The sequence below is a fragment of the Lucilia cuprina genome, chromosome 2 (assembly GCF_022045245.1).
Source record: "Lucilia cuprina isolate Lc7/37 chromosome 2, ASM2204524v1, whole genome shotgun sequence".
Classification (NCBI taxonomy): domain Eukaryota; kingdom Metazoa; phylum Arthropoda; class Insecta; order Diptera; family Calliphoridae; genus Lucilia; species Lucilia cuprina.
In genome coordinates, this window is record NC_060950.1 from 64,756,540 (window position 1) to 64,770,431 (window position 13,892).

Below are 13,892 nucleotides of genomic sequence, written 5' to 3' on the forward strand. Positions count from 1 at the left end.
TTTTTTATTTTAAATCCCCCACATAATACTCTCATTGTGCATAATTGCTGGTTGTTTTTGTCTTATTACTGTTAGCTTGACTGTCTACACGCAAAACGCTAAAGTGTTTTGTCATGTTACAATATGTATGAAAAATGTCAATTAAAAATAATTCTGTTTTACTTTACTGTTAAAGAAAAAGAAAAAAAATATGAATGACATTTAAAGAAGATTTATTTTGGTATATAAATTGTGAATAAGGGAGAGGATGGTTAATTTATACAAATAAAACATATTTTTTATAATTTTTTATTTTAATTTTTTATTTACTTTGCTATTTTAAATAATTTTTATTCGTTTTTTTTGTTACATGTTTTATTATTAATTTTAAGTTTTTTTGTGTTATAATTTAAAGTTTTTATTTTCTTGTCTAATTTTTAAATATAATTCCGTTTCATTAAATGCTCTAATAAACTTTTAACTTAATTTTTGTATAATTTAATTTTTTTGTTTTTTTAATTAATTTCTAACTTTTCTTGTTATTTTTAATAATTTTAAATATTTTTATAATTTTTACTTAGAATTTCGGTTGTTTTTTTTTATTCAAAATTAATTTTTATAGTTAATGTTGTATTAATAATTAAATTTTTTAAAAATAGTTTAGGTTTTTATTGGTATTTTTAAACTAATTCTTGGAAGAGAAGAAATTTACTTTTTTTAAATAAATTTTATTTTCATTAATGGATCACAAAGGTTTTATTTAGTAATTTTGTTTTTAATTTATATATTAAAATTAACTATACATTTTAGTTAGTATATGAGTATAATATTTTTATTAATTAATTTTTTAAATATATTTTTATTTTTCAAGAAACTTAACAATATTTACATAGTAATTTTTTTTCTATTTAAGGCTGGTAAGAAAGTTTTATTAAATTTTCTAGCAAATTTAATAAGTTATTTAAGTAACAAGTAAGAAAAATACTTTAGTTTAATAAATATTCTGGGAATATATTACAGTTTAACAAGTTTTCATTAAAAGGGTTTTGTTTCTGTTTTTTACAGATTTTTTAGTTTAATTTAAGATTTAGTTAATATTATTGCAAATTTTTCTTCTACTAATTGTTAATAATTTATAATTTTTGTTTAATTGGTCCTTAGAATTCTACGTTTAAAACTTCTATTCCACTACTGGCATTAAGATTATTTATTTATATGCAAACGTTTTAAATTTTTAATACTTTTATGTTTATTTTTATGTCTAATCAATTAAACATATTTTAAACATGTTTGTTTAAAAAAAACACTACGTTAACTGCTCGAGAAAAAAAAACACCTAAAAGTATATTATATATATTTTATATTTTTTCATTTTCTAATAGCTCCCAAAAGTAGGCCATAGAATTCATTATTAGTTGTATTAAACTAAAAGCATACTTTAAAATATTAAAAAAAACTCCTTCTTAAAAGATTTTTAAATAATTGTTACATTTCTATGTGAGAAAAAAGAAACTCCTAAAAGCAGGCAATACACCTTGCAGAGTACAACATTTTTTACAAAACTTTAAAAAGCTTTTGAATATAACAGAAAAACTAAACTTTTTGAAGCTATACATGGTTAAAAAGGTTACTAATTAAAACAATATAAAGTTAAAATTAACAATTTTATAAAAAACAACACAAACAGCTTGTATTTATAGAATGTATATATAATATAAATAGCCTAAAGGCATGCTTTACTAATGCACATTTCCGTTCAATTATAAAAAGTGGAAGATATAAATTGTGGAATAAATTAAACTTTATCAAGCATAAACAAAGAAACCTGTATTTCTTGCATACAATTAATAATTTCACAAATAATTTAACAAAAAACTTAATTATCCTTAACTATTGCCATTAATATCAATGAAGCTGAAATTTATCATCAAACCTTTTTACAAAGTGTTTAAAAATGAAATAAAACGAAAAAAAAAAATCGTTTTAAAATGTTTTCCGCAATTTTTCTTTAAAGAATAAAACACAATTCTTATCTATATATATATAGAAAGATATCTGTACTCGTTCTCTAAAAAAAGTTTAGTAAAAGGATTTGTTATTGTATTATTGGCGCTGAGACTTTTACCAAGAGTTTGTTTTAAAATGAAATAAAACAAAAAAATGTATTATGCTCCTAAACTGAATCAACTACGTGCTAAGGAACAGATCAATAAGCTGCAAGATGTACGATATAGCTATCAGGAAAATGGTCTTTCGCAGTATAGCACTGGGCGGCATTTTGTCACCTTTACTCTGGTTTACCACGATTAAAAGTCTTCTATGGAATTCCTAACTGATAAAGGACTTAGATCTGTCTGTTATGCAGACGATGTTGTAATATTTTTAAAGGGAAAGGATCTAAGTTACTTATGCAGAAGAGCTAAAGGTGGTTCTGAATTAGACATTCAGTTCAGCTCAACTCAGACTTCAGCTGGGCCGAAATTTTCCGCTGATACTTTTACCAAGAGTTTGTTTTAAAATGAAATAAAAAGAAAAAATGTACTCTGCTCCGTAACTACGTGCTAAGGAATAGAAGATGTACGATATAACTATCAAGAAAAATGAAATTCCACGGTATACCACAGGGCGGCATTTCATCACCTTTACTCTAGGTTACCTAACTGATAAAGAACCTGTCTGCTTTTAAATGGAAAGGATCTAAATTACTTGTGCATAAGAGCTAAAGAAGGTTATGTATAAGGCCTTGAGCTGGGCTCAACCATGAAGCCTCAATGTTAAGTCAACGAAGACGTAAATATGTCTTTTCACAAGAAAGATAAACATTTCTTCTTAACTTTGCTTCTTGGACAAGAAGATACCGGTGACAGACAAAGTCGAGTACTTAGGTGTAATCCATGACCGGAAATTAAAATGGAGACACCATATAGAACAAGGCAAATTGGTGCCTGTTTGCTTTTAAATGGAAAGGATCTAAATTACTTGTGCATAAGAGCTAAAGAAGGTTATGTATAAGGCCTTGAGCTGGGCTCAACCATGAAGCCTCAATGTTAACCCAACGAAGACGTAAATATGTCTTTTCACAAGAAAGATAAACATTTCTTCTTAACTTTGCTTCTTGGACAAGAAGATACCGGTGATAGACAAAGTGAAGTACTTAAGTGTAATCCATGACCGGAAATTAAAATGGAGACACCACATAGAACAAGGCAAATTGGTGCCTGTTTGCTTTTAAATGGAATGGATCTAAATTACTTGTGCATAAGAGCTAAAGAAGGTTATGTATAAGGCCTTGAGCTGGGCTCAACCATGAAGCCTCAATGTTAACTCAACGAAGACGTAAATATGTCTTTTCACAAGAAAGATAAACATTTCTTCTTAACTTTGCTTCTTTGACAAGAAGATACCGGTGACAGACAAAGTGAAGTACTTAAGTGTAATCCATGACCGGAAATTAAAATGGAGACACCACATAGAACAAGGCAAATTGGTGCTGGGCGAAGAACCTGTCTGCTTTTAAAGGGAAGGATCTAAATTACTTGTGCAGAAGAGCTAAAGAAGGTTATGAACAAGGCCTTGAGCTGGGCTCAACCATGAAGCCTCAATGTTAACCCAACGAAGGCGTAAATATGTCTTTTCACAAGAAAGATAAAAATTTCTTGTTAACCTTGCTTCTTGGACAGAAGATACCGGTGACAGACAAAGTGAAGTACTTAGGTGTAATCCCTGACCGGAAATTAAAATAAAGACACCACATAGATGATAGAGTCAATAAGGCAAATCGGTGCTGGGCGATATGTAGGAAAACTATAGACATGAAATGAGGTCTTAGTCCTACTATGACAATATGGCTCTATAAAAGTGTAATAAGCAATTAGGACAATATCAGGCGATAGAGTTAAATATAAGATCGTAAGAAAACTTTAACTGAATACTCTTCTAGAGGTAAGGTTTTATATCTTATGGGTATCAGACCACTCGGTAGTAGTCGGTAACGAATGGGCGAATGTAATTGCTTTAAAGGAAAAAGAGCACGAGGCAGTTGAGCTGACAAACGCATAACCATTCGACACAAGAAAAGTTGAATTAAAGATATAGCTGAGAGAATTCTATAAGCCCTTTTAAAATAATGAAACGGTTTGTAAATCCTATGGAATGACCCTGATGAGAAAAATACGAGAAATCTCCTCATATTGAGCAAGTCTAAAGTTAGTATGATGGTACGTATTCCGTGCAGGATTACGAGACCATCTATGCAAAATTAGACGAGATGATTCAGACAAATGTAGAGCATGTAGAGAGAATACTGCACTGCTACTGTCAGGCATTCGTCGAAACCATTGGACACAACAAAAACTGAATTAAAAATATAGGTGAGGGAATTCCATAAGTCCTCTTGGAATAATAAAACGGTGGGTACATCCAATGGGGTGACCCTGATGAGAGCAAGGCGAGAAATTGAGCATGTTTATAGTTAGTATGATGGTACGTATAACGAGCACATCTATGCATAATTGAACGAGATGATTCAGACTAACGTGGAGTCAGTGAAACTCTGGTGCCACTATCAGGCATTTCCTAAAGTTAGATAAAAGTATTTCGGATATGATGTTATTCTTGAAATAACATTCCTCACTACCACTTATCGGAAGATTCCTCAAAATTAGGTCTAGGAAACTGAGTTTTCATAGAAAGGAGCGCCCGATAGTGGCCTAGATGTATTCGATGTGGTATACGCCCTCCTAACAGCCTAACCTAACCTATTCTGAAGAAAAAAATGGATTAAAAAGAAAAAATATGTTTTCCACTAAAAAACACAGCGTTTCCGAAGAATATAAAACTGAATGTTTAGCTATAAACAGAGATTTTTATCTATGTAAGATTAACATAATCCTTCCCTAAAAGAAAATTCTTTAGCAGACTAATCTGAGCTTGTATATTGCTGCTCAATGGAGTCTTCTTTGTTTGTCAATATTGTTGTAAAGGCATAGCAAGCAATCTTATTTCATAAAATATTGCACTCGAACTTCTGAGCTACAACTTTACTTTACATCGTAGAAAAATAATTTGAAATAAAAAGAAAAAATTTAAAATTGACGTTACTTAAACAAAAATTTTGTGGTAAAATTAAATAAAAAGAAAAAATATGTTTTGATTAGCATTCCGGGTATAAAAGTGAGGACTTTTTAACCAGAATGGAGAGAGCAGATTAAAAATATGGATTAGTTTATGTGTCATTGTTAGTTTTTATGGAATCAATGCCTTGCAAGTGAACTTTAAAGTTCAACCTTTGAGACAAGTTGAGCTATAACAGAAAAATAAAATGAAATAAAAAGAAAAAAAAAATGGTGTTAAATTTTGTATATTTTTAAGTAGAAATTTTTATTAAAATAGCCTTAAGTTATTAAGTTATTGTATAAGTAAGTGTATGGAATTAAGATTTAAAATCAATTTAAAAAAAGTTTTGTAATAAAATTAAATTTTGTTTAAATAAAAAGAAAAACTCTTAAACCACATTTCAAAAAAAGCCATTAAGAATAATATTTGAAATATTTATAACATAAAATAATAAACAAAAAATTTTGTATAATTTTAAGAAGTATGTATCAACATCTTGATTTAAATATAAACCTAAAAGTATACTTTGGAATATGTGTATAAAAAGAAAATTAAAATTGTGGTTTAAAACAAATGACAAATTTTAAATATTTTATTGAGAAAAATTGCAAAAAGAATTCTTAATATTTAGCCTAAAAGTATACTTTCATAATATAAAAAGTATTAAAGCGAAGTGTAGCTATCACATCTTTCCATGAATCATAAACTTATATCTCTTCATTAATTTTGCATCTTATAAGTTTATCTCTACATATTTTTTTAATGATTAATTTTCTTTATGCCCCTAAACTTGTGCTTTACTTTTAGAATAAAGAACATTTTTTTTAATTCATCTTTATCTAACAAAGATTAAATGTTTTTCTCACAATCGATTTACTAAATGACAGCTAACGCAACCTCTAAGCTTAGCAATGCTTTGTGTAAGATACATTTATAGTTTACAGCATACCTTTAGGCGGTCAATTCTCATTAAGAAATACTCATTAAAAATTCAACCAACGTTAATCGTTCAACTAAAGTCGATTTTATATTTTAAATAATAATAACAATAAAAAAACTGTTGTTGTTTAATTATAAACTAACTGACGTTCATAGTTGACATTTATTAATAATAGTTAAATAATGACCTGATGTCAGGGAGTAATATAACAAAAGCTGTAGTAATATTAAAGATTTTCTTTTGCTTAATAGAGAAATTACTTTTTAGATTGTAGTCCTTTTAATAAGTATTGCTAAAAGTTTTGTTTTCCTTTCAATGTTTTTGCTTATTGATCCTTTACGCACACAAACTGTTAAACAATAAACAAATAAACTTGTTTACAGACGTATTATAATGGCTTTCTCCATCCCAAATGTATGCTTTTAATTTTCAAATATTTATGTAAAACTAAAAGTATACATTATATTTTGACAATAAAGGGGGAAGAAAACTGTAGGTTTATTTAGTTGTAGCTAAAATGGCTGCCGCAATTAAACAATTCCTTCATCAATCTAAGTATCTAGTAAATATAACTTAATATTTCTTAATTTCTTTTTGTGTGCTTTTAGCCTTTTGTTTAAAGTAGTTGAGTAAAATTTAAGTTGTCATTTTTTGCTAAATAACCTTTTTTCTTTTGAGTTTAGAACCTTTTAAATATTCTCGTTTTTGTTTTAACTTGTCAAGAGGTGTAAGCTTATTTGTCATTAGCCTTTAATTTTTTTGCTTGCTTGAGTTTGAGTATAAGGATGTGTTTTACAAAATGTACACACTCATATCCTTTTTCATACATTCACTTTAAATTCCTTTTTGTTTTTGTGTTCGTATAATGAAGAGAGCAGTAGTTGCTTTTGTCTTTTTTTAACTTTAAGGTTAACTAAAAGTATAGCATACTTTATGCTGTTAAAATGGATAAAAATCTAAAGTATACTTTAGGGTTGAGTAAATAAAAAGAAAAGTTTTTGTTTTGTTTAAATTCTATGCTAGCATTAAAGTGGTTAGCACAGAGGAGTATTTAAAACAAAAGTAAACTATTTTTTGTAATTTGTTTTAAAATCTTTTTTTAAAATTACTTGAAAATTTGGAAAGGTAAAAGAATTTTGTTAAAATTAAAGGTCTTAAGCTTATTTTCAAGCTTCAAGGTTAACTTTATTGTACTTATTAACTACATACTTTATGATCTCATAATTTGTATAAGAAGACATAGTTTTGCGTCTCAGTGTAGGTCTACCGTCAGACGATAATTTTCCTAATATATATAATCGTCCATCGATTGTCGTTGATTGAAAACAACGTTATCTGAAAAATAACCTATTCATATACCTACCAGGTCTTTCGACGGGAGTTCTTAGTCGACAATCGACAACTACCGAGTTCCAATTAATCAAAACATCTCACTGAAACAATCTTAAAGATCATTTTCCAAATATTATTGTCAAACCCTTGAAAATCAATCCCTTAATACTAACATTCTGACAAATATGGTGACCGCAGCCATCGATTAATTGAAATAAACATTTTGCATTGTTGTCTGAAAATGATGCTATCCATAAACAATTGGTACTAAATTGACACCAAAGTGTTTATAATTTTTCAAAAACATCCATTGTCAAAGTACATTAAATAAACATTTTCCATTGTTGTATGAAAATGAACTTGTCCATAAACAGAGGGAATAAGAAAAATACACGCCTGGTGGTTGACTGACAAATTGTGTGTGTGTGTGTGGGTTGTATGAGTGTGTTGTATGGGGTTACCAGTCCCGAGACTTCTGGGACCCAACTGGAGTAGTTTCGACTACGAAGACCGACCGGAATCTGTAATTTGGTACCATCTGGGTCCAGAAGCTCCTTGAACATTGTTTCTAGCCTGGTTGTTGGTGAGGCCCTTCAGGGGAGTAACGTGGTGGCTGTGGTTTAAACCCAAATCGCGGGTAGAGCGTAAGCTCGGTATGGAGTTGCACTGCAACCGGGTGCCTGACCTATAGGAAGGCATTTAGAAGTTCAGATAGTCTCTGATCCTGAAAAAGGGTGAAGACACGTTCAGAAGCATTTCTTCCTGCCACGGTTTTGTGACAGGTTGGGCAAGGGGACGCTGGTCGACGTACCGTGAGGGCTACACGCCAATAATATCCTTTGCCAAAGCATATGCATACGTACGACAACACTATGTAATGTTGACAATGCAACGTTGTCAACTAAGCAACATATCGTTGTCGACTTTCAAATTTTATGCACATCCCTTGTCTAAATGCAAACAAACAATTGACAACAAACCGTGGCCAATTTTTGTATTATTTGAGACATACGGCCAGTAATGTGAAAGATAAAGAACGTCCTTATTCGAGGATTATACAGTTGTGGTTGCCATATGTATGAGAACCTTTTTAAAAATTTATCATAAAAATCTATATTTGAAAGTTTACTTTTATGTTTTATATTTTACAATTTTAAGTTCTATCAGGCTTCAATTTTATAGACGATGCCTACTTTTGGTAACATATTCCCTCACATTTTCACTGCCTACTTTAGGGAGCTGAATTTTATATTATATCTTAATTATTAAGCTAATTTAAATTAATGAATTTTTTTTATAATTTATCGCAATTATACATATTTTAAAGCTTTATTTTTTTACGGTTGCGCAAGATTTTACTAAAATACTTTTTTATTTATTATTATTTTCATATTGAACAATTTGTACTCAATTGTGGGATAAAGATAAAATTAAAATAAATAAATAACAGCAGCAGAGCACAATACATTAGTTTAATTAACAGATTGCGTAAAAAAACTGACATTTGTAAATGTTTAAATATTGCAAATATTGACAATACAAAAACCAATTTTAATTAAATTATAGCAATACGCCAGGAATAGTTTTTTTTTGGTTTTGTTCACTTTAAATTAATTTTAATGGAGCAGTTAAAAATTGTACTAATTAATTAAGAGCAATTAAAATTTATTCATTAAATATTGCTGGTTGGTTGTTTTTTTGTTTAAAACTATGTATATACATAATTATAAATATTTATTATTATTGAATATTTTTTTTTAGTGAATTTTTTTAATTATTAATTTATTATTTTATTTTGTATTTGTTTTTAAAGCTACATTTTGTTTTAATTATATTCATAAAATATTTATTAACAAAACATAATAAATAATGAGCATTTAAATAAGGGTATTCACAGTTGGTTTTAAATTGTTTGTTATCAATAGATATTATTAGTTTAAGTTGCTTTTTTATATTTTATACCCTTATAATCATTGCTATTTCAAAATGTTTAAATATTAAATTTTGTTTATCTGACTTTTTATATTATTAAATTATTGATTTTTTTTGCAATTTTGAATTTTATATTTTGTTAGGTTTCCTTTATATTTTAGACAATATTTGGGTTTGTTTTATTACATTTTTCATATATTTTGAAGCGAATTCCTTTTACCTTTTAAAATTGTTTCCATATTTTTTGTCAGCGTCATTTTTTCAGTATTATTAGTTTTTATAGTTATTAACCCTTTAGTGGCGTATGGATTTAGTTTGAGGATATACAATTAATTTTAAGTTTAGAGGAAGTTAATAGGAACTTTAAAAGAATTGATGAGGACATGTTAAGAAATAGGTCCTTCGAAACTTACGTTAACAAGCTTTAGTTTAAGTAAAAGGAAGACTTTATAAGAGCGATAAAATGTTTTGTCTGAAGGACTTTTATATAATTCTGCGTAACTCAATCTATTAGTTAAGTATAGTTTGGTCTCTGTGTTAAAAATTTGTTAACCAGTGTAATCCATGTTTATATCTAGCATAGAAGTTGTTCACTAACGTCTCAGGCAAGAATTAAATAGAACAGAACTAGAACAGATGTAGAAGTGAACTAGAAGAGAACTAGAACGGAACTAGAACTGAACTAGAACAGAACTAGAACAGAACTAGAACAGAACTAGAACAGAACTAGAACAGAACTAGAACAGAACTAGAACAGAACTAGAACAGAACTAGAACAGAACTAGAACGGAACTAGAAAAGAACTAGAACAGAACTAGAACAGAACTAGAACAGAACTAGAACAGAACTAGAACAGAACTAGAACAGAACTAGAACAGAACTAGAACAGAACTAGAACAGAACTAGAACAGAACTAGAACAGAACTAGAACAGAACTAGAACAGAACTAGAACAGAACTAGAACAGAACTAGAACAGAACTAGAACAGAACTAGAACAGAACTAGAACAGAACTAGAACAGAACTAGAACAGAACTAGAACAGAACTAGAACAGAACTAGAACAGAACTAGAACAGAACTAGAACAGAACTAGAACAGAACTAGAACAGAACTAGAACAGAACTAAAACAGAACTAGAACAGAACTAGAACAGAACTAGAACTAGAACAGAACTAGAACAGAACTAGAACAGAACTAGAACAGAACTAGAACAGAACTAGAACAGAACTAGAACAGAACTAGAACAGAACTAGAACAGAACTAGAACAGAACTAGAACAGAACTAGAACAGAACTAGAACAGAACTAGAACAGAACTAGAACAGAACTAGAACAGAACTAGAACAGAACTAGAACAGAACTAGAACAGAACTAGAACAGAACTAGAACAGAACTAGAACAGAACTAGAACAGAACTAGAACAGAACTAGAACAGAACTAGAACAGAACTAGAACAGAACTAGAACAGAACTAGAACAGAACTCGAACAGAACTAGAACAGAACTAGAACAGAACTAGAACAGAACTAGAACAGAACTAGAACAGAACTAGAACAGAACTAGAACAGAACTAGAACAGAACTAGAACAGAACTAGAACAGAACTAGAACAGAACTAGAACAGAACTAGAACAGAACTAGAACAGAACTAGAACAGAACTAGAACAGAACTAGAACAGAACTAGAACAGAACTAGAACAGAACTAGAACTAGAACAGAACTAGAACAGAACTAGAACAGAACTAGAACAGAACTAGAACAGAACTAGAACAGAACTAGAACAGAACAAGAACAGAACTAGAACAGAACTAGAACAGAACTAGAACAGAACTAGAACAGAACTAGAACAGAACTAGAACAGAACTAGAACAGAACTAGAACAGAACTAGAACAGAACTAGAACATAACTAGAACATAACTAGAACAGAACTAGAACAGAACTAGAACACAACTAGAACAGAACTAGAACCCAATTTTCACTTTTTTAGTAGAATATCGAGTTTTCGTATGAAATTAAAATTTTTGTACAAAAATTCGAATTTTCACAAAAAATACAAATTTTTACAAAAAGTCCGAAATTCGACAAAAATTCGATTTATTATAAAAAATTAAATTTGTCTTATAATATCAAAATTTTCACACAAAATTCCAAATATTCACAAAAATTCCAAATTTTCACAAAAAATACAATTTTCACAAAAAATACAAATTTTCACAAAAGATACAAATTTTCAGAAAAAATATAAATTTTCAGAAAAAATATAAATTTTCACAAAAAATACAAATTTTCACAAAGAAAAAAAAAAAACAATTTTCGCAAAAAATTCGAATTTTAGAAAAATTGTGAATTTTTTTCATTAAAAACTTGATTTTCACTAAAAATTCGATTTTTCAATAAAAATTTGATTTTTCACTAAAAATTTCGATTTTTCACTAGAAATTTTATTTTTCACTAAAATTTCGATATTTCATATAAAATTTCGATATTTCACATAAAATTTGATTTTTCACAAAAAATTTATATTTCACCTAAAATTCAATTTTAATAAACTATCATGCAAATAAAGGCTCAACCTATAGTCTAGTCTAATGTTTTGTCATAATTACCGATAACACCTGAAGGAACATATTATGAAATAGGTGTATTCTAGGGATCGTTTGTGTTTCTATTATGTTTTAAATTAGTAGGATCGAAGTCAATCTCTAATAGAAAAATTTTAAATTTAAGCGATATATAGATTACATTTACACTGGGGGGAAAAATAGGCAAATTTTTAACGCAGATCACGTTTAGCTAGTTAAGAGCATGGAAAATAAAATAGTACAGAATGATTAGTTGAAAATAAAAGCATACTTTCAGGTTAAGTTTTTTAAGGAACCATGACACCGTTAGAGGGTTAATTTTAAATACTATTACTTTTGTTATTACATTTTTACAATTTTGTTTCTTATTTCTGTTAGTTGTGTGGTTATTTCAATTCACTTTTATGTTTATTTTTATTACATAGTTCTTGTTGTTATAGTTATTTTTTTCTGTTATTTCTTTTCAGTTGATGTGTTGCTGTTGTTGTGGTTGATGTTATGCGAAGCTGTTGCTTATTTTGGTAAGTTGTTATTTGTTTTTCTTTTTATATTCTTATTTTTATGTTTGCAAATTGTTGCAAATTTTCAATTCATTGCATATTTTTAGGTGCATTGTTTTTGTGAGTTTTTTTCTAGTTTTGTTTTTATTATTCACAACCATGTTTGTTTGTTTGTTTTTATTTCAAAGTTTTTTTTTATATTTTTTTTCATTTGTTATTGAAAAAGTTGTTTAGCATTTAGTAGTTGTAACATTTCAAAACTATTACTTTTAGTTGTTGCAAATTTGATTAAGTTGTTTTCTTTTTTGTTTTGGTATGATTTGATTATGTTTCCGTTTAGGTTGTAACTGCTATTTAAGTTTTTAGCACTTTGTTTTGTTTTTTATATATATTTGTTATAACACAAATTATTTATAGGGAGAATATATTTAGTTGTTTAGTCGTTTTACTCACATATCATTCATTCATTACACAAACAAATAGACATTTTGAAAAATTTATTGCTGTTGATTATCACCACCATTACCCAGGCCAGCTTTCGTTTCCGGTGGTACCTGTTTGTAAATATGAAAGAAAAAGAAATAAAAATAAAATTTATGTTTGTTTTTAAAAAAAGTCCACAATTTGTTATAAACATTTTATAAGTTTCTTGAAAAATAACGCTATAACCAAAAAAATCAGGCATTTTATTTATATTCATATATATATATATCAACAACAACATTAAGAATTTATTTTTTTTTGTAAAAAAGAAAATTACAAATGTTTCTTTTTTTTATTATTTTCATAATAAAAATGTCTGTTACGTTTTTGTTTTTTATGTTTGTATAATGATAACAGTAATAATCATAAAAGTAATCATTAAAAGAAAAAATAAAGTAAGAGCGAGCGCGAGTGTGTTAGAAAATAAAACAAGCATAATTTTAGGCATTTGTGACATTTAGATTTAAATAAATATTATTAGTATGTGTTTGTTTAAAGAAATTATTATGTTTTTTTTTATAAGATGCTGTTATTACAGTTTAAAGCACATTTATTTTCTTTTAATATAAAAAATAGAACAACTGTTTTAAAGCTTAAGTTAAAAGCTTAAAATATTAGTTTGTTTTAGTTATTTATATATTTAGAAGCATTATTTATTTAAATAGAAGAAAGCGTTATTATAACTTTTTTAAAGGATGCCATTTAAAAAAATTTGCAATTAATGTTTTAAAGAATGTCATTTTGTGTGTTAAGAATTTTGTTTAAATGTATTAAAGTTATAGTTATAAGAATTCACCTCTTAGCCTGATTAACAGGCGGGTAAACAGAAATAAAAAGAAAAAAATGTTATCGGATTGGCAGCCTCTAAGTAAAATAGAATTGAATTTGAATCGCTGTAAAAAACATCTGAACTAAATTTAAACTAGAACTAAACTATAATTGAACTGTAACTTAACTAAAACTGAACTAGAAATTAACTGAACTAGAATTTAACTAAAACTGAACTAGAACTAAAACTGAACTAGAACTAA